Here is a 21,715-nt window from a genome sequence, read left to right on the forward strand (position 1 = left end):
ATGACATTTTTTTTCTTAAATTCCATATATATGTGTTAGCATATGGTATTTATCTCTCTTTCTGACTTACTTCACTCGGTATTACAGACTCTAGGCCTATCCACCTCATTACAAATAGCTCAGTTTCGTTTCTTTTCATGGCTGAGTAGTATTCCATTGTATATATGTGCCACATCTTCTTTATCCATTCATCCGATGATGGACACTTAGTTTGTTTCCATCTCCGGGCTATTGTAAATAGAGCTGCAGTGAACATTTTGGTACATGACTCCTTTTGAATTATGGTTTTCTCAGGGTATATGCCCAGTAGAGGGATTGCTGGGCCATATGGTAGTTCTATTTTTAGTTTTTTAAGGAACCTCCATACTGTTCTCCACAGTGGCTGTATCAATTTACATTCCCACCAACAGTGCAAGAGGGTTCCCTTTTCTCCACACCCTCTCCAGCATTTATTGTTTGTAGATTTTTTTTTAACATCTTTATTGGGGTATAATTGCTTTACAATGGTGTGTTAGTTTCTGCTTTATAACAAAGTGAATCAGTTATACATATACATATGTTCCCATATCTCTTCCCTCTTGCGTCTCCCTCCCTCCCACCCTCCCTATCCCACCCCTGTTTGTAGATTTTTTGATGATGGCCATTCTGACTGGTGTGAGATGATATCTCATTGTAGTTTTGATTTGCATTTCTCTAATGATTAATGATGTTGAGCATTCTTTCATGTGTCTGTTGGCAGTCTGTATATCTTCTTTGGAGAAATGTCTATTTAGGTCTTCTGCCCATTTTTGGATTGGGTTGTTTGTTTTTTTGTTATTAAGCTGCATGAGTTGCTTATAAACTTTGGAGATTAATCCTTTGTCAGTTGCTTCATTTGCATATATTTTCTCCCATTCTGAGGGTTGTCTTTTGGTCTTGTTTATGGTTTCCTTTGCTGTGCAAAAGCTTTGAAGTTTCATTAGGTCCCATTTGTTTATTTTTGTTTTTATTTCCATTTCTCTAGGAGGTGGGTCAAAAAGGATCTTGCTGTGATTTATGTCATAGAGTGTCCTGCCTATGTTTTCCTCTAAGAGTTTGATAGTTTCTGGCCTTACATTTAGGTCTTTAATCCATTTTGAGCTTATTTTTGTGTATGGTGTTAGGGAGTGATCTAATCTCATACTTTTACATGTACCTGTCCAGTTTTCCCAGCACCACTTATTGAAGAGGCTGTCCTTTCTCCACTGTACATTCCTGCCTCCTTTATCAAAGATAAGGTGACCATACGTGTGTGGGTTTGTCTCTGGGCTTTCTATCCTGTTCCATTGATCTATCTTTCTGTTTTTGTTCCAGTACCATACTGTCTTGGTTACTGTAGCTTTGTAGTATAGTCTGAAGTCAGGGAGCCTGATTCCTCCAGCTCTGTTTTTTGTTCTCAAGATTGCTTTGGCTCTTCGGGGTCTTTTGTGTTTCCATACAAATTGTGAAATTTTTTGTTCTAGTTCTGTGAAAAATGCCAGTGGTAGTTTGATAGGGATTGCATTGAATCTGTAGATTGCTTTGGGTAGTAGTCTTTTTCACAATGTTGATTCTTCCAATCCAAGAACATGGTATATCTCTCCATCTATTTGTATCATCTTTAATTTCTTTCATCAGTGTCTTATAGTTTTCTGAGTACAAGTCTTTCACCTCCTTAGGTAGGTTTATTCCTAGGTATTTTATTATTTTTGTTGCAATGGTAAATGGGAGTGTTTTCTTGATTTCACTTTCAGATTTTTCATCATTAGTGTATAGGAATGCCAGAGATTTCTGTGCATTCATTTTGTATCCTGCTACTTTACCAAATTCATTGATTAGCTCTAGTAGTTTTCTGGTAGCATCTTTAGGATTCTCTATGTATAGTATCATGTCATCTGCAAACAGTGACAGCTTTACCTCTTCTTTTCCGATTTGGATTCCTTTTATTTCCTTTTCTTCTTTGATTGCTGTGGCTAAAACTTCCAAAACTATGTTGAATAAGAGTGGTGAGAGTGGGCAGCCTTGTCTTGTTCCTGATCTTAGTGGAAATGCTTTCAGTTTTTCACCATTGAGGACGATGTTGGCTGTGGGTTTCTCATATATGGCTGGCAGGCAGATTCTTAACCACTGTGCCACAAGGGAAGCCCTATCTGGTGTCTTTTTAATGAACTACAGCAGGATGTCCAGAGCAAAGTATCAATGCAGAGTAATAGCACATCTTAAGTGCACCCCGTGTGTCAGCAGCAGTGATTCCCTTTTTTAAAAAATGCCATTGTTGTACCTGGTGACTACACTTGAGAATGGGTGATAACCACACAAATGGCAGATGTGGAAATACTAGTATGGAAGTTTTTATTATGCTTTCTTTTTTATTCTTTGTAAAAATGTCATTGAAGTTGAGCTTGAAGTTATTTTGTTTGTTCAATCACTTAGTGAACTTATCTTTCTGCTTTTAATGAACATGCAGTCGTGTTTGCCTTTATTTCTTATGTTATGGCTAGACAGGTTTTAAAAACATGATTTTTCTGGTATGAAAAGAACACTTGCTCATTGTAGAACATTTCAAGCTTTGGAGAGTAAAAAGGAAAAAAGCTACCTGGAATCCTACTAACCAGTGATAGCCGTTATTAACGTTTCAGTGATTTTCTGAATCTTTAGCATGTCTAGAGGTACGTGGATGTTGTATTTGCCTACACTAAGGATTATGTTGTGGACGTTATATCATTCTTCTTCAGAAATATGACTCTTTTTTTGCAGTAGTATCTGTTTTACTTAAATTATGTTTGGTGGACAGATTCCAAAAATCAGATTGTTAGTTACTATATGTTGAGAAAAGGTAAAACTAGAGTTTAAGATATTTAATTTTCTACTCTTTTCAAGTTATAAAAGATTATTTGCTTGAACTATTTGTCAGATTGTTCAGGATATATGAACTATTTTTGAACTCATAAGAGTAGCATGATAATTTTATAAACAGAAGTCTAGCTTTAGGGGGCAGTGTTTGTTTTTGAATGGTGTGATGTTAAAATAAGCACAGTAGATTTATCCAGATCCCCTCTTACGTACATAACCTTTGGAAGAAGAGAGTTCTCCCACGCAGAGTCGCTCTTCCAATGGCTTTTCTTCCTCTGCTGTGTTGGGATGTGAGAGTTGGTTAAGTTGAAGTCATGGCTTTGTGTCGCACAATGTTGGGATTGCTATCTGGAGACTGCTGAGAAGGCTCACTGCATTGTCCTTGATCTCATCTGAAAACAGCAGCCGCGTGATTGGTGTTGTCAGTGTCACTTGGCAGCCCTTGGGCACTGAGTGATGTGGGCCACCCTCGTGGGTACCCATGTCACACGTGCCGGCATGGCTGCTTGGGCACACACTCGAGAAGCAGGCTCTGGATCTGATAGATGTAGGTTCCTGTCTGAGACCCACCCACTCCCAACTCCGTGCACTTGGGCAAGTTGGTCACACCTTTTAGAACCTTAGTTTCCTCATCGTTAGGTGGGCATGGAAATGAGCCCGACTCTGTGTTGTGGTTGTGAGGCTGGAATGAAGAAAGGCCCAGGGATGTGGCAGAGGTGGCTAGTGGTACCCTGGGTTAGTGATCCCAGTACTGATGCTTCCTTTCAGCTGCACTGGTGTTAACGGGCCAGCTTCCTGCTGCCTGTGGCACTTCTCTGACTCACCTTGCCACCTCCTCCCCACTTCAGCCAGAGGGGGCAGATGAGATCAGAGCTTCTCTTTTACTGTGGTTTGTTTATCTGGTGTTGTTGCTAAGAATTTATCTGCCGTAATGCTTTGTTATTAGTCACACTCTAAAGTATTCCTTGTAATTTCTTTCTCTTTTTCTCTGTGTATCCCTAAAGTAATTACCCCTCATCCTTGCTGCTTCTTCCTTAAAACAAATTCTGTCCTGAGGTTGTGGTTAATCTCTCCTTGCTCTGCTTGCAGCAGCTGCCCTGATGCAGTAGATAACCGTAGTTAGTTCCATTATGACAGTATCATGTTGTAAAATTTTTAAATTCTTGTAGTCATTTCCTTGATCTTGTGAATAAGTGTTGATTAGTGACTAAAGTGGGGATTTGAAAATGTATATCCTATTTCTGGGTCAGTTGTAATAGTTTAATTTAACCTATGTTAGATGTGGAGTTGTTTTCCTTCCGTTTGCATCCGAGGGGTTGAGATAAGTTTTAGGTTTCCCAGAGGATGGTGGATCTGCAGAAGATAAATCCAGTAATGTGGGAAGAGAACATTGTCCAACTTGCTTCGTGCCATAAATATTACACTGGAGTACGTGTTATAAACTGGTTTTCGGGTCTGCCACTCATTCTGAGATACCAGCATGAAATTGCTAAAATTATTTCTCTGAGTGATACTTGTACCTTCTGTTTTCTTACAGAACTTTGCTTACATATTTGTTAAATCATTTAGTTAAGTGTGCTTAGTCCTGTAATTGTGTGTAGGATCAGGAGTTTGAAGACAGGGACTTTTTATATCTGCCATAGCATCTAAGAGTATTTGCATGGAGTTTGCACAGCAACCCTAGTGAGTTGTTGGAACAGTGAGCTACTAATTGCTTGGTTTATTAGGAGCGTCTATACCCAATTATAAATTGTCGTATAATGCCTGTGTTGCCATTATTACACATATTTGAGGTGAGCTGCCTACTGAGATCATTAATTTATTTCATTTGGGCTATAAACATTTAAATGCCTAGCAAGGAAATGCATAAGATCTGTTAATAGTAAGTTAATATCTGAGTACTGGGTTTTTAAAACCAAAAACCCAAATATAATCTGAAACAAAAATGAGAATACAGTCTCAATTTTTTCACATACATAAAGAAAGGTCTTGAAATTTATCCAGAGCTATTAGAAAGTGTTGATTTTACTTAATAGCTTGAATCAGATTGTGGTTTTATATTGGGTGAAATGGAGTGAACACTGCTGTATGTATGAAGGACGGTTTTAACAGGAATTATCTGTAGATTGTATTTCATAGTGGATGGTGCAAGAGGGGAAAGGTAACAGCTCGTCTTTGCTTGCTGCCTGCACTGGGGCCACTGTAAGAAAATGCGGCAAACTTGGTGGCTTAAAAAACACAAATTTATCATTTACAATTCTGGAGGCCCAAAGTCTGGAATCAGTTCCTTTGGGCTGAAACCAAGGGATCTGCAGGGCCGTGCTCCTCTGGAGGCCTTTCCTAGCTTCTGGAGCTGCGTTCCTGGGCTCATGGCCCTTCTGCACCTTGAAAGCCAGCAGCTGCTTCGATCATCACGGTGCTTTCTGTTTTCTTTCTGTGTCATTTCTGCCTCTGCTCCCTCTTGAAAGGATACGTATGATTGCATTAGGGCCCACCCAGGTGATGCAGGATAATTTCCCCAACTCAAGATCCTTAATTGATCACATCTGCAAAGTCTTTTTTTTTTGTCTCATAAGGCAACACTCAAGTTCTAGGGAGTGGGACATGGATATCTCTTGAAGGGCCACCAGCACTGCCCTACATCTTGGAGTACTCAGGAGCCAAGGTGGCTGAACACAGTGATGATGGCTCAGCTTTGTTTCATCAGTTCAGAGAGGCACTTTCCCTCCACTTAACATATCTGGTCTCAGATTCATCTCACAACCGCGTGTGATTCAGTTAGTGTACTCTTTCCTTCTTAGTGGCACAAAAGTGGTGGTGTGTCTTATAATTGGTCATTTCTTGGATTCAACACTGTGGCTGTTCCCTTTTTCTGCCATAGCCCTGGTGCCTGAGAGTTACCTGTGGTCTTGGAGAGGCAAATGGGGGAGAGAGAGGAGCTGAGCTATTGGATGAAGGGCGGCCCACTTGGGCCAAACTGTTTGCATTGGGAGATGGGGAGGGCCCTTACGCCCTGTGAGTGCAGGAGTTTGGGCTTGATCTGGACGACGCCCGGAAAACACCAAAACATTTAAAAGAGTGGTGTGTCCCGATTTTAAAAAGGCATGTGTAGCAAGGTAAATCTGGCAGTGATGTCCAGCTGGACTGAGGGGACTGAGTGGTGGCCAGAGCCAGGCACGAGAAAGGAAGGAGTCACCCTGGGAGGATCTGATGGGGTCACACTGGGAGGGAGGGAGGAAAGGAGCGGGATGCGGGAGTGAAAGGTGGCTCCAGGTCACTTGCTTGGCTCCTGGGTGAGGACGTGATGATATTTGCCAAGAATGATTCTGTAGGAACAGTAGTTTGGAGGCCTAGAGATAAGGATGGGAAATTGTTAATTTTGTTTTATAAACGTTGAGTTTAAGAACCCTAAGGGAGTTCCAAGAGGAGTTATCAAACAGCGGCCAGCGGCTGGTAGGTGAGATCTGGGGGACACACCCGGACACTTTCATTTCCTAGGTGACGGGTGGCTGAGATCACGCTTGAAGTGGAGAAATGGAGAAAGCATGTGTAGACAGCATAACAAGACCAGAGGGCCCAGGACAGACCTTTGCACTCTGGAGGAAATCAGGGGATGGAAAATGAGGGGAGGGAATTCCCTGGTGGTCCAGTGGTTAGGACTCAGCGCTTCACTGCTGTGGCCCGAGTTCAGTCCCTGGTTGGAGAACTAAGATCCTGCAAGCTGCAGTGTGGCCAAAGAAAAGGAAAAGAAAGAAAGAAAATGAGGGAAAGGGTTCATTCATTCAGTGCTCACTGTGTGCAGGTTCTCTTCCAAGCACTCTGCATAGACACCTGTTACCCTCATTTTACAGGTGAGGGGACAGACCACCCTAACACTTGTCTTTGGTTCCAGGGCATAGTTTGAACTGGGAAGTCTCTTGGTGGTGAGGAAGAAACTGGGAATTAGACATTGTCTAATCTAGTTATTTTGATAATTTCTACTTTTCAAAGGAGGAGGCTAGGGCCCAGGGGTTCAGCGGTCACCGCAGTCACACAGAACTGGAGGCAGTGCCGGGCTGGGGTCTTGTCCCTGCTGGCCACGCCCTCTCCACTGCCCCTCGGCTCAGCTCACTTGGTTATACAGCGTTAGCCTAGCCGTCTCAAGTATCTCAAGTGTTAGGCGGCGGGGTAGGCTGTCAGTGTTTTCAGTCTCTATAATTGGGACAAGTCCTTTTTCCGTTTCCAAGTTTTTGTCTGGGATCATTTTCCTCCTGCTTGAAAAACTCACTTTAATATTTCTTTTAATGCAAGTTGGACAGTAACAATTTTTCTCAAGTTGTGTTCATTTACAGAAAAATCAAGCAGATAGAGTTCCCATATCCCACCTGCATCTAATTTCTTGTATTAGCGTCTTGCATTAGTGTGGTACATTTGTTGTAATTATTGAACCAGTGTTGATACATTATTAAGTTCCCAGTTTACATTAGGAGTCTCTCCTTGTTTGTAGAATAGTTTCACTGCCCCTGCGCCCCCCGCAATCCCCCGAGTCTTCCCTCCTCCCCATCCCCAAACCTCTGGGTGGCCACTGATCTTTTTACTGTCTGTAGTTGTGCCTTTTTCAGAATGTCAGAGAGTTGCAATCATACACTGTGTAGCATTTTCACATTGGCTTCTTTCTCTTAGCAACATGCATTTAAGATTCCTTGTTTTTTCCTGGCTTAAGAGTTCATTTATTTTTATTGCAATAAAATTCAAATAACATACAATTAACTATTCAGTGTCATTTAGTACCTTCACAATGTTGTGCAACCATCACCTCTGTCTGGTCCCCCAAATTTTCATCTCCCCAAAAGAAACCCTGTATCCTTGAGCAGTCACTCCCACTTCACCCACACCCACATGCAACCACAAATTTGCTTTCTGTCTCTATGATTTTACGTATTCCAGATATTTCATATAAATGGAATCATTACAATATGTGACCTTTTGTGTCTGGCTTATTTCACTTAGCATAACATTTTTAAGATTTTACCCTGTAGCATGCTTTGTTTCTTTTTTATGGCTGAATAATGTTCCATTGTACAGATATACCCCAATTTGCTTATCCATTCATCCTTGGAAGAACTTTTTGGGTTGTTTCTGTCTTTATGAGTTGTTTCTGTGCTATTATGAGTAGTGTTGTGAACATTCCTATACAAATTTTTGTTTGAATACCTGTGTTTAGTTTTGTAGGGTATATACCTAGAAGTGGAATTGATGAGTTTAACTTTTTGCAGAGCTGCCAAACTGTTTTCCATAATAGTGGGAATATTTTATATTCTCACAAGCGATGTAAGAAGGTTCCAATTCCTGCTGATGCTTGCCAACACTTGTTATTTTCTGTTTTTTGATTCTGAGTCATCATAGTGGGTGTGAAGTGGTGTCTCATGGTGGGTTTGACTTGCATTCCCTGATGACTTATGTGCATTTCCTCTCAGCTCCACATTTAGTGAGATTTTTTTGGTAGCTCGAAATTGGCCATGGCGGGAATATTTACACCCTGGAAGTTGGCAGTCTCAAAGAATTGGTTGTGAACACGTATAGCCAGAGCAGCTGGCTATACCACTGCTCTGAATGATGTTTGTTCCCCTCCTCCAGAGAGGGTGCACCCCAATCTCTAAAGGCAGAAGGGGAACAGATCACCTTAACCTAGTAGGGTTTGAGCTGGCCTGAGGATGGGTTGAAGGGAAAAGCTCTCTGTGTTCTGGACCCATCCATGCTAGGGTTCCATCCAACAGAGGCTGTAACTGAAGACCTGCCGTGTTGACGGAGTGCCCCCTCAGTCCACCTCAGAGTCCAGGCCGTGCTTACTCAGTGCAGTAAAAGCTCTATTTTGCTTTTTAATAGGCTAGCTTCTTGCCCTAATAGCTCAAGAATTCGGCAAATGCCTGAAGGGTAACTCAGCCGCCTTCACCTCCGCCTCCCAGGATCTGGGCTCTCAAGTCTGGTCACTCAGCTGACCTGAACTCCAGTTCCTGCCTCCCTGCTCTGGTGAGGTTTCTGTAAGCTCAGCTGGCTTCTTAGCCACATTTCTCTGGATTTCTCAACCTCTGGTACCACAGCCATGGGGGAAAAACAGCCACAGAATGTCACACCATTGCCCTGTGGGGGCTTCTGCCCTGCGTTTTCATCTTTCACGCCTTGAGTTGCCCAGTGCCCTCTCGTGGGCTGGTGAGCGGGTCTCATCTGGCTTTTCCCAGTGTTATCAGCAGAATGGATTGCTGCAAGGTGCTCTGATCATCATAGCTGGAAGCCAGTGCTATTTTTAGGGAAAAATAGATTTGAACTCCTAGTGTATTTGCCTGTGAAAGTTAGGAGAACAGATACTTCCTGTTGTTGAGTGTACACTTTGGACAGGGAATGGGGAGATAGGTTTAGGAGAAAGAGGGCAGGTGTTGAGTGTTCCTTGTATGATTTATTTCAGAATGTTTCCCTGGGTAAGTATTTTAAGTTTAGCTGGGTTTCATGGTTTTGGGGGTTTGTTGCTATTATTGTTGCTTTCAGGAAGAAAATACTATTACTGTTAAACACAATGTGTGAGGTGATTTGTAAATTTTAAGCAGTGGAGCTTGAAGTAAACAGCTATAGAAAAATTCCAGTTAAGGCTTCACTTATTTTACCTGTGAAATGTCACCTGACAAGTCAGGTAAACTCTGGAAATACCTGTTCAACATGACCGTGTAGTGAACTTATCTTTTTATGAGTGGTGAGTATTATTTGTTTCATTCATTTTATACTTTATAGCTTCAGCCTGAGAACACTGGGAGTGTTATAAATAGAGGAGGAAAAAGGTTTTGAAAAATGGATTTTAAAACTTTTCACAAGAGCCCCCTTCCTGTGTAAGGAGGGGCAGGAAATCTGGCCGCCCCAGCACTGCCTCAGGGACCCCAGGAGTTGGCCTGGTGCAGGCGTTAGATCTGGAGTCCGAGGCCAGTCTCAGTGTGGCCACCCGTGCTCCATGGCCAGTGCCTACCTCGTGGGACTCAGACTCTTCACCCGCAAAGTGGTGAGGAAGTGCAGTGATTGATCTGTCGGGTCCCTGCAAGCTCTTAACAATAAAACAAAAAATGAGCCAGGACCTGGACCTTAAGTGAGGGGTGGGGGCAGGCGGAGTAGCGTAGATGAGGTGAGAAACTGCTCTGAAGTGGGCAGTGAATGTTGAATAGGGTAGAGGAGACTGAAGCAAGAGATTGGGTGGGAAGGAGTAGGTTGTAGGAGGGAAACATAAGCCCTGGTCGTTAAATACACTATATCATATGATAGGGCAGTTTATTCACGGAATTTTATGGCCTCACCAAATATTTTGGTTCCGATGCTTATATAGGTTTTTAATTTCAGAAATCATTTGGGGCCCACAATGGCATGACTCTGCTCTTCCTTCATCCCAGGGGCCCTTTAAGGCCAAATAACATCACTAATGTGTCCTTGTTTGTTGACTAATTGACTAACAGCTACTAGTTTACCTTGAGGCCACTGGAGTTACTTATTTGGTCTGTTATTTTTTGGGGAAATATCTGATCCACAGGAGTGCAGGTACTACACGATCCGCGGTTGGTTGGGACCGAGGATGCGGAGAGCTGACTGTAAATTATATGTAGATTTTTGGCTGCGCAGAGGGTCAGCTCCCCTAACCCCCGAGTTGTTCAACAGTCAGCTGTGTACAATTCAGTGTTTTGGGTATACTCACAGGATTGTGTAACCATCACCAAAATCAAATTTTATAATGGAATGTGTTTGTGCGTATGCAGTAGCACTCACTCTCCATTCCCTCCACATTCCTCACGCCAGCCCTGGGCAACCACTAGTCCACTTTCTGTCTCAAGGCTTCCCTGTTCTGCACATCCCATGCACATGGAATCAGACAGTATGAGGCCTTTGTGGCTTTGACTACCTGTGTGATAGATGATAGAGATTGCTAGATAGGTGATAGAAAATGAGAGAGGTGACGTGATTGATAGATACAATGGTGATGGATTGATAGATCGATGACACCGCATCCATCTCCTGCTGTGATGTTGTACTATAGCTGTATAAAATGTAACCATTGGGGGAATCTGGGTGAAGTGCACACAGGGGCTTTCTGTGCACTTTTGCAATATCTGTAATTATTTCAAAAGAAAAAAATTTTGAGGGTGATCTTGTGATCTAGTTATTGGTTTCTATATAGAGGTATGCGTTTATAGTAAGTAAACTAGTGGGTTTTCTAGGAAGAATTGGAGAGAGTTTGGGGTTTGATCAAGAGATGTACAAAAATTTTTGTAATTTTTTCCTGAGGTACCTTGTTATTATTTACTCTTTTGTATGGAAAACAAAGAAAGATAGCGAAAGCCATAGTGTTTCTCCCTGGATCATCACTGTAACACCAAAACTGAAGGGTTTCTTTTTTGTTTTCGTTGTTGTTTTAGGTATTTCTGTATTGCATGATCACAGTTAATGACAAACAAGCACTATGGGGGATGTACTGGAACCTTGGTCTCAAACATCCTGTAAAGATAAATGATTAGATTCAGGAAAAACATCTTAATGTTTTCAAGTGCCTGATTACCTATTGTTTCTCCATTGCATACAAATAAAGGAATAAAAGGAGGAAACAAGATTTTAGGTTGGTAAATTTCTCTGACTTCGTTCTCATAACTTTTGAGATATTTACTGTCTGTGTGAGAGAATAAAAGTAAGCTTTTAGAAATATCGTATAAGCGTATTTCTTTTTTCTTTACTGTAAATCAAAAGATTTATTCATAGCTTTTCTGAATTGCTTTAAAAAAACATAACCGGGGCTTCCCTGGTGGCGTAGTGGTTGAGAGTCCGCCTGCCGATGCAGGGGACACGGGTTCATGCCCCGGTCCGGGAAGATCCCACATGCCGCGGAGCGGCTGGGCCAGTGAGCCATGGCCGCTGAGCCTGCGTGTCCGGAGCCTGTGGCAGAGGCCACAACATTGAGAGGCCCGCGTACCGCAAAAAAAAAAAAAAAAAACCCAAAATAAACATCCCCCCCCTAAAAAAACTCCCACACAGATTCTCTCCAGTATAATTTCTCAGAACTCTAAGATTTTGCCACACTCATTACAATGGTAGTTTTTCCCCAGGATAATTCTGTAGGTTTGAAATACTGCAAAAAGTAACCCTATGTTAAAGTTCATTTATAGGGTTGCTTTTTCTCCTTAGAAGAATATTTTAAAATTTAATAAATATTACATGGTACTAAACCTATTTCTTGAAAATGGAAAATTCACAGTAAAATTTCGAACATGATGTGACTTCTGATTCCATGTAGATGTTTGGTAAACCTGTCAGTTCTGTAATCTGTAAATTTAATCCCAACTTCACAGTCTCATACTTCCTCCCTCCTTCCCTCCCTCCCTTCCTTCTACTTTCCCCTCCCCTTCCTCTGCTCCCCTTTTTTTATAATAGAACAAAGCTGGGTGGATCCCACATAGTACACAGAATGTGTGCAGCTAATTCAGTGCTACAGTTACATCTCTATCTTCTTGTCCATCCCAGTCAAGACCTAAGCTTGTAAATTTGAATAGTAGCATTGGATTGGAATTTAAAATAAAAAACAACAAGATTTTCTTATGTGTTTAGTGAGGGAGATGAGAAGACGTGTTTTCTATTCTTGGACTCATTTTAGTTTATGAGATTGATATATCTCATGCCAAAACCTCAACTTTAAATCAAGATTGTCAAATTTCTGTGTGTGATTTTTGTTTTCTTTTAGCAGTTACAGAAAGAATGTTTACATGACTTTAGAATTTTGTTAAAATATACTTCAAGTCTTTGAAGACTATCATAAACATGCATCTATATGTAAGGCATTAAATAAATCTCTTGGCATTAGTATTTTGATGAAGGGATGTCTAATTGTTCTGCTGGGTAGAAGTTAGGTGTATCCCTCTTTTGACCCTGCCACTGACTCTTAGTCCTGGCTTTAATTTTCTTTTCATTCTATGCATGCACTGAAATTTAAGTCCACCTTCAAAAATAAATGGATGGATGAATAGTATATCTAACATAGCAGATATATTATAGAAAGCCTCATAGTAACATTCCTTTTTAGCAAATTAGAAATAAGAATTGTTTTTTACATAATTTGGACAGCTTTGTTAGTTATAGGAGGTATGCTGGGATAAGCCTAGCTCCACGTGGCATGCAGGATCTTAGTTCCCGGACCAGGGATCGAACCCGTGCCCCCTGCAGTGGAAGTGCAGGATCCTAACCACTGGACCGCCAGGGATTCCTCAAGGCTAGCTTTTTTTTTTTTTTTTTTTTTTAATTTATTTTAGGCTGCGTTAGGTCTTTGTTGCTGCCCGCGGGCTTTCTCTAGTTTCTCTAGCGGCGACCGACTCTTCGTTGTGGTGCACGGGCTTCTCATTGCAGTGTCTTCTCTTGTTGCAGAGCACGGGCTCTAGGCGCATGGGCTTCAGTAGTTGTGGCTCGCGGGCTCTAGAGCACAGGCTCAGTAGTTGTGGCGCACGGGCTTAGTTGCTCCACAGCATGTGGGATCTTCCCGGACCAGGGCTTGAACCCATGTCCCTTGCATTGGCAGGCGGATTCTTAACCACTGCGCCACCAGGGAAGCCCCCAAGGCTAGCTTTTTAATTTTTATTTTACTGTTTACCGATTTGCAAAAATAGTGGTCATTTATATAACAAAGAAATAGTAATGAATTATTGAGTGATAAACATGCTCTAAACAAGCATTTGTCAACAGTTGTATATAATTATTTCTCCTCTCCTGCCACCTCTGCCATCCTTGAGCCAGGAAGAGCCTCGGGTCCACGAGCTGTGGCTCTCCACTGTGGTTTCAGCCATCTTTCCTCTTGTCAGCAGCCAGTTCTTAGAAATGACAGAAGAAAGCAACAAATTTACCTTCACTCTGGTGGTTTGTAGTGAGCAAGTAGGAGAGGTCCGGTCACTCCCTACCTGTGGGTTCAGGTAAAGATGGCAGGAACAGTAGTGCTTCTTCAGACTCCCTGGTGAAATTTCTCATGAACGACAAAGCACCTTGGAGAGAATTTTGAAAGTGTTTCCTGGCAGGAAAGGCCTTAAACAAATGGCTTTTCCAGTTTTATTTTAATGTCTTTGTACTACAGTGTTCTTGGTGTATCAAATCACCCTGTTACACAGTAGTCAAAGTCTACATAAAGCTGGTAACAAACCACTGGGAAAATTGTAACGCTGTGGATGTTGAAAAATATAAATGGCTGTATTTACTGTGTGAATTAATTGATTGCCTACTTTTTATGTACACTAGAAATAGATAAATCCAGTTATTTTGTGCAATTTCTTTTTACCATCCAAAGGAGTAATTTGGCCGTACTGTTACCATTTGATAGAGGTTCTGAGAGAGACGTTCCTCTCTCACCTTTTTAGCCTTGAATACTTTCTTCTTTATAGAGTAGCTATTAGGAGGAAGCATCCCAGTATTTTAGAAAACATATCCTATTAAGACTTCTTGATCCTATTTTTCCAATTTCCATGCATACTGAGTCCCTGGAGAAGGTGGGAGGTGGCAGATTGGAATTGGGGTTGTGAGGAAAGACGGAGATGGTTTAATGGGTAAAGAAATTTTAATGTAAAAAGGTTGGAGGGCACAAATTTATGTTGGTGCCAGTTTACGTTTGAGTTGTTTTCTCCTGACATGCTCACCAGCCAGTCTTGAGGAGTGCTCAGAGCTCCCCACTGCGGGGCCACAAAGGGGTAGCATGGATGCTGCAAGATGCTGGTGGCTTAACATTGCAACTTTGTTTAAATCCTCTTATTTGGAAGTCTTGTCCAATGTCAGTATTTATTAGTGTTTCTAATGATTTTTTCCCATGATAATTACATAGCATGAAGAAATTGTAAGGGGCTTTCCTCTAAGACCCATACAGATGCTCCCAGGTCCCCCTAGTTTATCTCAGCAGACTGTATACACATGGTTTTCTGTGTCTGTCATGATTGGAAAGCACTGGCATAGAGAGCTGTAGATGGCCGGTTGACCCAAGGTCGAGAGAGTGAGAACGACTCTCTTTCCCCATCAGTGACAACAGCTCCCAAATCCTGGGTTCTCCAGGGAGCCCTTCTATATGTTGGAACCTTGGACTCACTTTGAATTTTTCTGGGCAATTTTAACTGTCTGTGAGTCTTTCCTTTCCCATTTGCATTGATTTTAATACTAATCCATATGCAGACAAAGGAACATTAAACATTTGAAGATTTCTAGTTAGCCTCTCCCCAGCCTGTGAACTCTTTGAATGCAGTCAGGTCTGTTTAAGTAAACTGCAGTGTACTTCCAGGTAGAGATATGTGTTGATTGCTTAAAGGCTTCCTGAAAACAGTTTCTGTTGTGAGATGATAAAGTACAGGCTTCTCATGGTTTCATAGAACCTGTGGTTCGATTGTCCTAGTCTTGCCTCATCTATTCTTTTTTTTTTTTTTTTTTTTTAGTGGCTTAAAACACAGTTTTTATCTCTCATGGTTGTGTGGGTTGATGGGATTCAATTGGCCCATTCTTCCTCGGCCATGCCTCATCTATTCTTATTTTTGAGATGTAAGTGTTAGTTTTAGACAGGAAAACAAAACTCCTGCTTAGATCTTTTCAGCTTGTGGACTTAGGTAGAACTCTTCGCATTGTGCAGGAAGATGGGTGTTAGGGGATCGATGAGAGCGGGTGACACTCTGGTGTGCTGGGTGACCGGTGAGGTAGCGCCTGGAGGGCCGGCTGCCCAGTAGGGACCTCGTCTGGGCCCCAGGGCACACATCTGTCCCAGATGAAGTGAATTCTGCCACTGGGATTTTTGATGTTGGTTTTTTAGTTTTTGGTTTTTTTGAGACACTGCCTAAAGGAATGTAGAAATGAGCAAAGCTCAAATCCTTCTTGGAATAAGGAAGAATATGAACAAGTGAACTTGATTGGCCAGTTTGCTATTTGAAGTTTAATGACATTTGGTTTCTAAAATGATCATTTTATCCATTATCTTTTGTATTAAAGACATTAAATCAGTAATGCTTCAGGTGAAATAGATATGTTATCTTCACTTGTATTTCCCAGACATTGACTACCTTATTTTAGATTTCTAAAATAAAGGGATGGGTTAATTTACACTGCGTGTTTCACCACCACTAGTGGTGGTGGGATTTCAGCAGGACTCCCTGCAGCTGCACTTTGTGTAGCTGCCTTAGACTGAGCAGGGACGTTTGCACAAGTGCCGACTATTAACAGGGTCTTTAAGGGGAATGCTGTTTAAAGAAAGACAGTTCTTCTGTTTAGCTTCAGTTCTAAACATTATCCTGTGTTCAGAAGTGGGTGAAATATGATTTAAGTAGAAAATTTTAGCTATGTATAAATTTGTTCCATCTTTTATACTTTAGGGAGGACTTTAGAGCCCTGTGGGTCTGGGCCTCTTCCCTCTAGTTCACTTATTCCCCTGTGATTTTAACAAATTATCCCTCGGGTGAGTCTGTTTCCTCATCTGTTAGGTGGGGCATTAACTGTGGACAAGGTTGTTGTGAGGATTAAACAAGACATTGTCTGTAGGTAGGGTTCTGGCACACAACCAGTGCTCTGTCTTTTGTATTTGGTTTATTTTTTTCTAAACAACTTTGATAATATCAATATCATATTAGAATCCAAAATATGCCTTTGTTCTTTTTAAAGAAAAGATTAAAAAAGATTTCTTGGGTAGTGTCAACTCTTAAAAATAATCAAAATTTCAGTACTCATACAATGGTTATTTCTAGTTTGTAAAGATACTATGAATAATAAATATGAAAACTTCTTTCATAATTAGACTTGTAGAGTAGATTTGAGTGGGTTTTTTTTTTTGGTGATGTTTTGTTTTTTAGGTTTTGTTTTTCAGCTGAAAAATTAGATTTGAAACCGAATGACATGTGTTCATCATTCCTGTATGCCTTAGGAACACATTTTCTATTTTCCCTGTACATCTCTACCTTTCTCTGTGATGTTTTAGCTACTTTAAATTCTGTTTTGTGGAACATAAACAAGTGTTTATGAATATGTATTAGTGAGAAGCAGATTTTTGACTTAGTGAACAGAATTAAAATTTGGTAACAGATTTACTGTCTTCAATTTTGATATATTCTTTTTCTTTGGCACTTTGAAACCATCCCTTACAAATTAAAAACCTCAGAATTATTGAATGTCCTGGGATTCTCCACTAAGAGATGGCTTGACTTTCAGAATTCATCTCACATAAACTATAGTGATATGAGCCAGTTCACTTGTACTGGAAGTCTACTTGTGCAGATGGTTTCTCTGCCTTCTCCTCTGGTAGTTCCAGAATACGTTTCCTCAAATATTAATCTTACATAATTTCCTTCCTGAAAACTCCAGCGTTGACCCATTGCCAGTAGAACAAAATCCACACTCCTTTGTATGGCACAGAAGGCACTTCAGGCTGGTTTTGACCTGATTTTTCAGCTTCAGCATCTACCATTCCTCCCTTCTCTTAATCCAACCAGAGTAACTTGCATGCACCATTATTTCTGCTTAGTGTATTCTCTTTGCATGGCAACCCCCAGCTAACCCTTTCAAACCCATCTCACGTAGTCTTCCTGAGTCTCTCGTGGACTCTTGGAGGTAGCATCAGACCCTCCCCAGCCCGCACTGTTCTTTCTTCCTAGGCTGGCGGTCATACCTCTCCACGCCCGTCCACCCGCCAGCATGAGCCTCCCAAGGACAGGACCACGGCCAATTCCGTGTGATGTCCCTGGCTTTGGGCACAGAGCCAGACCCAACTAACTGCTCGAAAAATGGCTTCTTCAGCCTGTTTTTCAAAAAGAACAATCTATACGTTTGCGATAGATTAAAGCACAGTGACGAAAATGCAGTAACAGAATCAGAATTCACACCAGGCGAATTGTATTTCTGTCCTGGTGCATGATGGTGAGTAGAGAAGCTCTGTTATTACATGTAGGTGACTCGTGGGACTGGTGTGTGTCTTGCCTGAGGTGTGACAGGATGAATAGGAATTGCTGGTGTACTGGCAGACCTAACTTGAGAAATACCGGTGAACTTAGAGAAATCAACTACTGTTAGGGAAGGCGAATATTTCATTTTGGAATATTTTTTACAGGAGTCATTATTGTTTTTGGTCATTAAAGTGTTTGTTTCAACATAGTTGCACTTTACCTTTAAAACTTGATGATTCAGAAAAAAAATTTTTCAAATCAGATTTGGAGTAGATTAGTTATAAGAGCGTCTTGTTTCTAAGTATCATTCTCGCTAATATAATTAAAATGTAGTTTATGAAAAGTCTATTGTCACATAATTTCAGAGTCATTTATTGTATAAAGTAGTACTTCTGTGTTAGAAAATTCTTAGTTTTAATTGTAAATTACAAAAATAACTAGAAAAGTAGTTTATGCTTCTTAGAAGTAATTCAAACATATAGAAATAGAGGAAAATATAAAAGCCTCATTCCCCTCCCTGTATTTTTTTATTTTTTTTTTTGCGATACACGGGCCTCTCACTGCTGTGGCCTCTCCCGTTGCAGAGCATAGGCTCTGGACGCGCAGGCTCAGCGGCCATGGCTCACGGGCCCAGCCGCTCTGCGGCATATGGGATCTTCCCGGACCGGGGCACGAACCCGTGTCCCCTGCGTCGGCAGGCGGACTCTCAACCACTGCGCCACCAGGGAAGCCCCTTCCTTGTATTTTTAAAAAATTAATTAATTAATTAATTTTTGGCTGCATTTGGTCTTCATTGCTGCATGTGGGCTTTCTCTAGTTGTAGCGAGCGGGGTCTGCTCTTCGTTGTGGTGCTGTGGCTTCTCGTTGTGGTGGTTTCTCGTTGCTGAGCACGGGCTCTAGGCGCGTGGGCTTAGTAGTTGTGGCTCACGGGCTCTAGAGCGCAGGCTCAGTAGTTGTGGCCCACAGGCTTAGTTGCTCCGTGGCATGTGGGATCTTCCCAGACCAGGGCTCAAACCTGTGTCCCCTGCATTAGCAGGAGGATTCTTAACCACTGCGCCACCAGGAAAGTCCCCTCCTTGTATTCTTTTTTTTTTTTTTTTTTTTTGCGGTAGGTATGCGGGCCTCTCACTGTTGTGGCTTCTCCCATTGCGGAGCACAGGCTCCGGACGCGCAGGCTCAGCGGCCATGGCTCACGGGCCCAGCTGCTCCGCGGCATGTGGGATCTTCCCGGACCGGGGCACGAACCCATGTCCCCTGCATCGGCAGGCGGACTCTCAACCACTGCGCCACCAGGGAAGCCCTCACTCCTTGTATTCTTGCAAACTTTTTCTGTACATTTATAAACTTGTATAACTTATATAAAAGTATATGTTTATATGCACACATATAAACATAACAGTATTTTTAAGAATATATGGCCTCTATTAATAAATTTTCATTAATTGGAAAGTCTGGCAATGTTTTCTATTACCAAACATAGTAGTTTCTTGTAATGCTTTAATTGAAAGTAGAAGTTCATTTGATGGTATTTGCACACATGAATTTGGTACGACATACTGACTGGAAGAGAGAGGGACTAATATGGGCCCAGTTGGTAAATTAAATCACTTGTTTGGTATCAGTAGGAATTCTCTGATGCTGGGAAGATTAGAAAGGAACCACTTAAGTGTGTCAAGGATTTTAAGAGTTGGACTTGGAGGCAGGAGGTGAGGGTCTGCCCCTGCCCATGGTTGTGTAACTCGAGGCCTGTCTGCATGGTCGTGGTGGTGGCTGTGAGGATGGCTGGGCGTGTTCCCAAACAGGAGCAGAGCGGGGTCCCCTCCAGTGGGGCGGCACTGGGCACTGGGCAGGGTTGGGGGGCTTGATTCAACCTAGGGCTCTTCTCATGCGCTTGTTTCTTCTACCCTGTCCCCTTCTTCCCCGGGCTACAGTGTTTTAAGTTTTTGTTCATTTTTTATTAAAAATTTTTTAATATACCCGCCCCCCCTGAGATGAATGGTAGCAGTTGTACCTGCTTTTCTCCATTCGTACTTTCACTTAAAAATAAATCCTGGGGGCTTCCCTGGTGGCGCAGTGGTTGAGAGTCCGCCTGCTGATGCAGGGGACACGGGTTCGTGCCCTGGTCCGGGAAGATCCCACATGCCGCGGAGTGGCTGGGTCCGTGAGCCATGGCCGCTGAGCCTGCGCGTCCGGAGACTGTGCTCCGCAACGGGAGAGGCCACAACAGTGAGAGGCCCACGTACCGCAAAAAACAAACAAACAAACAAACAAAATAAATCCTGGGAGTTATTCCACAGCAAGTATTCAAACAATTGTGGAAATCACTGCTGTGGAGCCCCTCCCCACTTCTGTAGCTGCGCAGCACTTCAAGTGTGGGTGCAGCGTCTGTTCCACCCCGCGGTACTGGCCGCTCCTGCCACGGGCAGTGCTGTGCATGCATCTTCTTTCTAGAAGAGATTCTCAGAAATGGAATTGCTGGGTCACAGGGTGGTTGGATGCACATGGAATTTTGTCATTACTACTTAATTATTAATTCGTGTTGATGGATACTAGCTCTTTCCTAGGAAGGAGTTTGAATGTTGAGTGAAACCAGTCTTAAATCGCTCTCTTCTTAGTCTTGGGTGGAACACTGGGTCTGGTAACAGTGTTTTATTGTGAACTGCTATTGTGTTTGCTGAACTTTGCCATCGGCTGTTTCAGGATTTGTGTAACCTCTGGAGTTACTCGACGAATCACTATTAAACACAAAATTTTCTACTTCTGGCTGGCACTCAGGACCTCGTACATTTAAGGCATGGAATCGGAGTTTCAGGCTCTACTCTGATCGAGTGTGTCCTCCTGAGGGCTCGGCGAGCTCCACGCACTTTGCACATCCCTTAGTAGCGAAGTGGCCAAAAACATGAGCAGACCAATCTGGTTTTCATCCCCATTCTGTCACTAGTAGCTACCCTGCAGATATGGGATAGTAATAGTTCAAATTTGTATATCTGTTGTAAGAATTAACTCAGATACTATGTGCGTGACTAGCTTAGCACAGAACCTGCTGCATAGATAGCAACTCATACTCAGTAAATGGTAGTTACTTGTATTATTTTACACAAGTATAGTTTGTAGCTTAGTCATGTTGCCCTCATTGATCTTCCAGAAACCTAGTTCAGGGGAGATTTACAATATGTCCGTCGGCCGTCCCTCGGCATCTGCCTTCCCTCACCTTCTGCTCCTCTGAACCTTTCAGCTGAAAGGCTTTGAAGAGAGCTTGCCCTCATCAGCCACCTCATGCCACGATCTAATCCTCTTGTGGCCTAGCCCAGCTAGTCTGGTAAGCCCTCCAGTTCTCCCCACCCCCAGGCCCAAATGCCTCCTGCCTTCTGGGGGGAAAGTGCAGTCCAGTTCCCTTCCAGTCAAACCTCTGCAGTGACGTAGCCTCCAGATCTGAGCAAGCTTCACCAGCAGTCCTTTCCTGAGCCTTTGCTTCTTGAGCGTCATCTTTCTCAACTCTTGAGCCTTTTCTTCATTCTGGAAGGTTGCTATCCATTTGGTTTTGTCCCAGGATGGATTCAAACTAACTTAATTTAGAAAAACTTATTTGTCATGCTAGCCCACCCTCGGGTTCAAGCAAATTAAAAGCTTCACATCCTGCAGCGTAAAGGAGTAGGTCTGCTCAGGCACGTGGACGTGGGGCAGGTGGAACCTGCTGTGGCCTCTCCGTGAAGCTGTGTGACCACAACAGACATGATGACGGTGGCCTCTCCAACCTGGACCTGGCTGCTTCCGGCCCCATTCCATGGTTTGTGCTTAGAGGCCAAGCCTGAGAGTGGAGTTGGTCCTCAAAGAGGCATCTTCTTGGGGACAGCCCACCCCACAGTAATATTCCCTGACCAGCTCCTCTCAGCCAGAGGATGGGGTGGGGCTTGTCTTTTACTGGCTACAGTATC

The 21,715-nt window shown here is 42.5% G+C and overlaps 1 protein-coding gene across 3 annotated transcripts in view; it reads left to right on the forward strand.

The window, feature by feature from the left end:
- The window catches only part of ESYT2 (extended synaptotagmin 2), a 77,228-nt gene that overhangs the window by 7,695 nt on the left and 47,818 nt on the right, over positions 1-21,715 (forward strand). The gene's annotated exons all lie outside the window — the stretch shown is intronic.

The sequence above is a fragment of the Delphinapterus leucas genome, chromosome 9, assembly GCF_059928025.1.
Source record: "Delphinapterus leucas isolate spDelLeu-1000000601 "Yukka" chromosome 9, BTC_Dleu_Yukka2, whole genome shotgun sequence".
Taxonomy (NCBI): domain Eukaryota; kingdom Metazoa; phylum Chordata; class Mammalia; order Artiodactyla; family Monodontidae; genus Delphinapterus; species Delphinapterus leucas.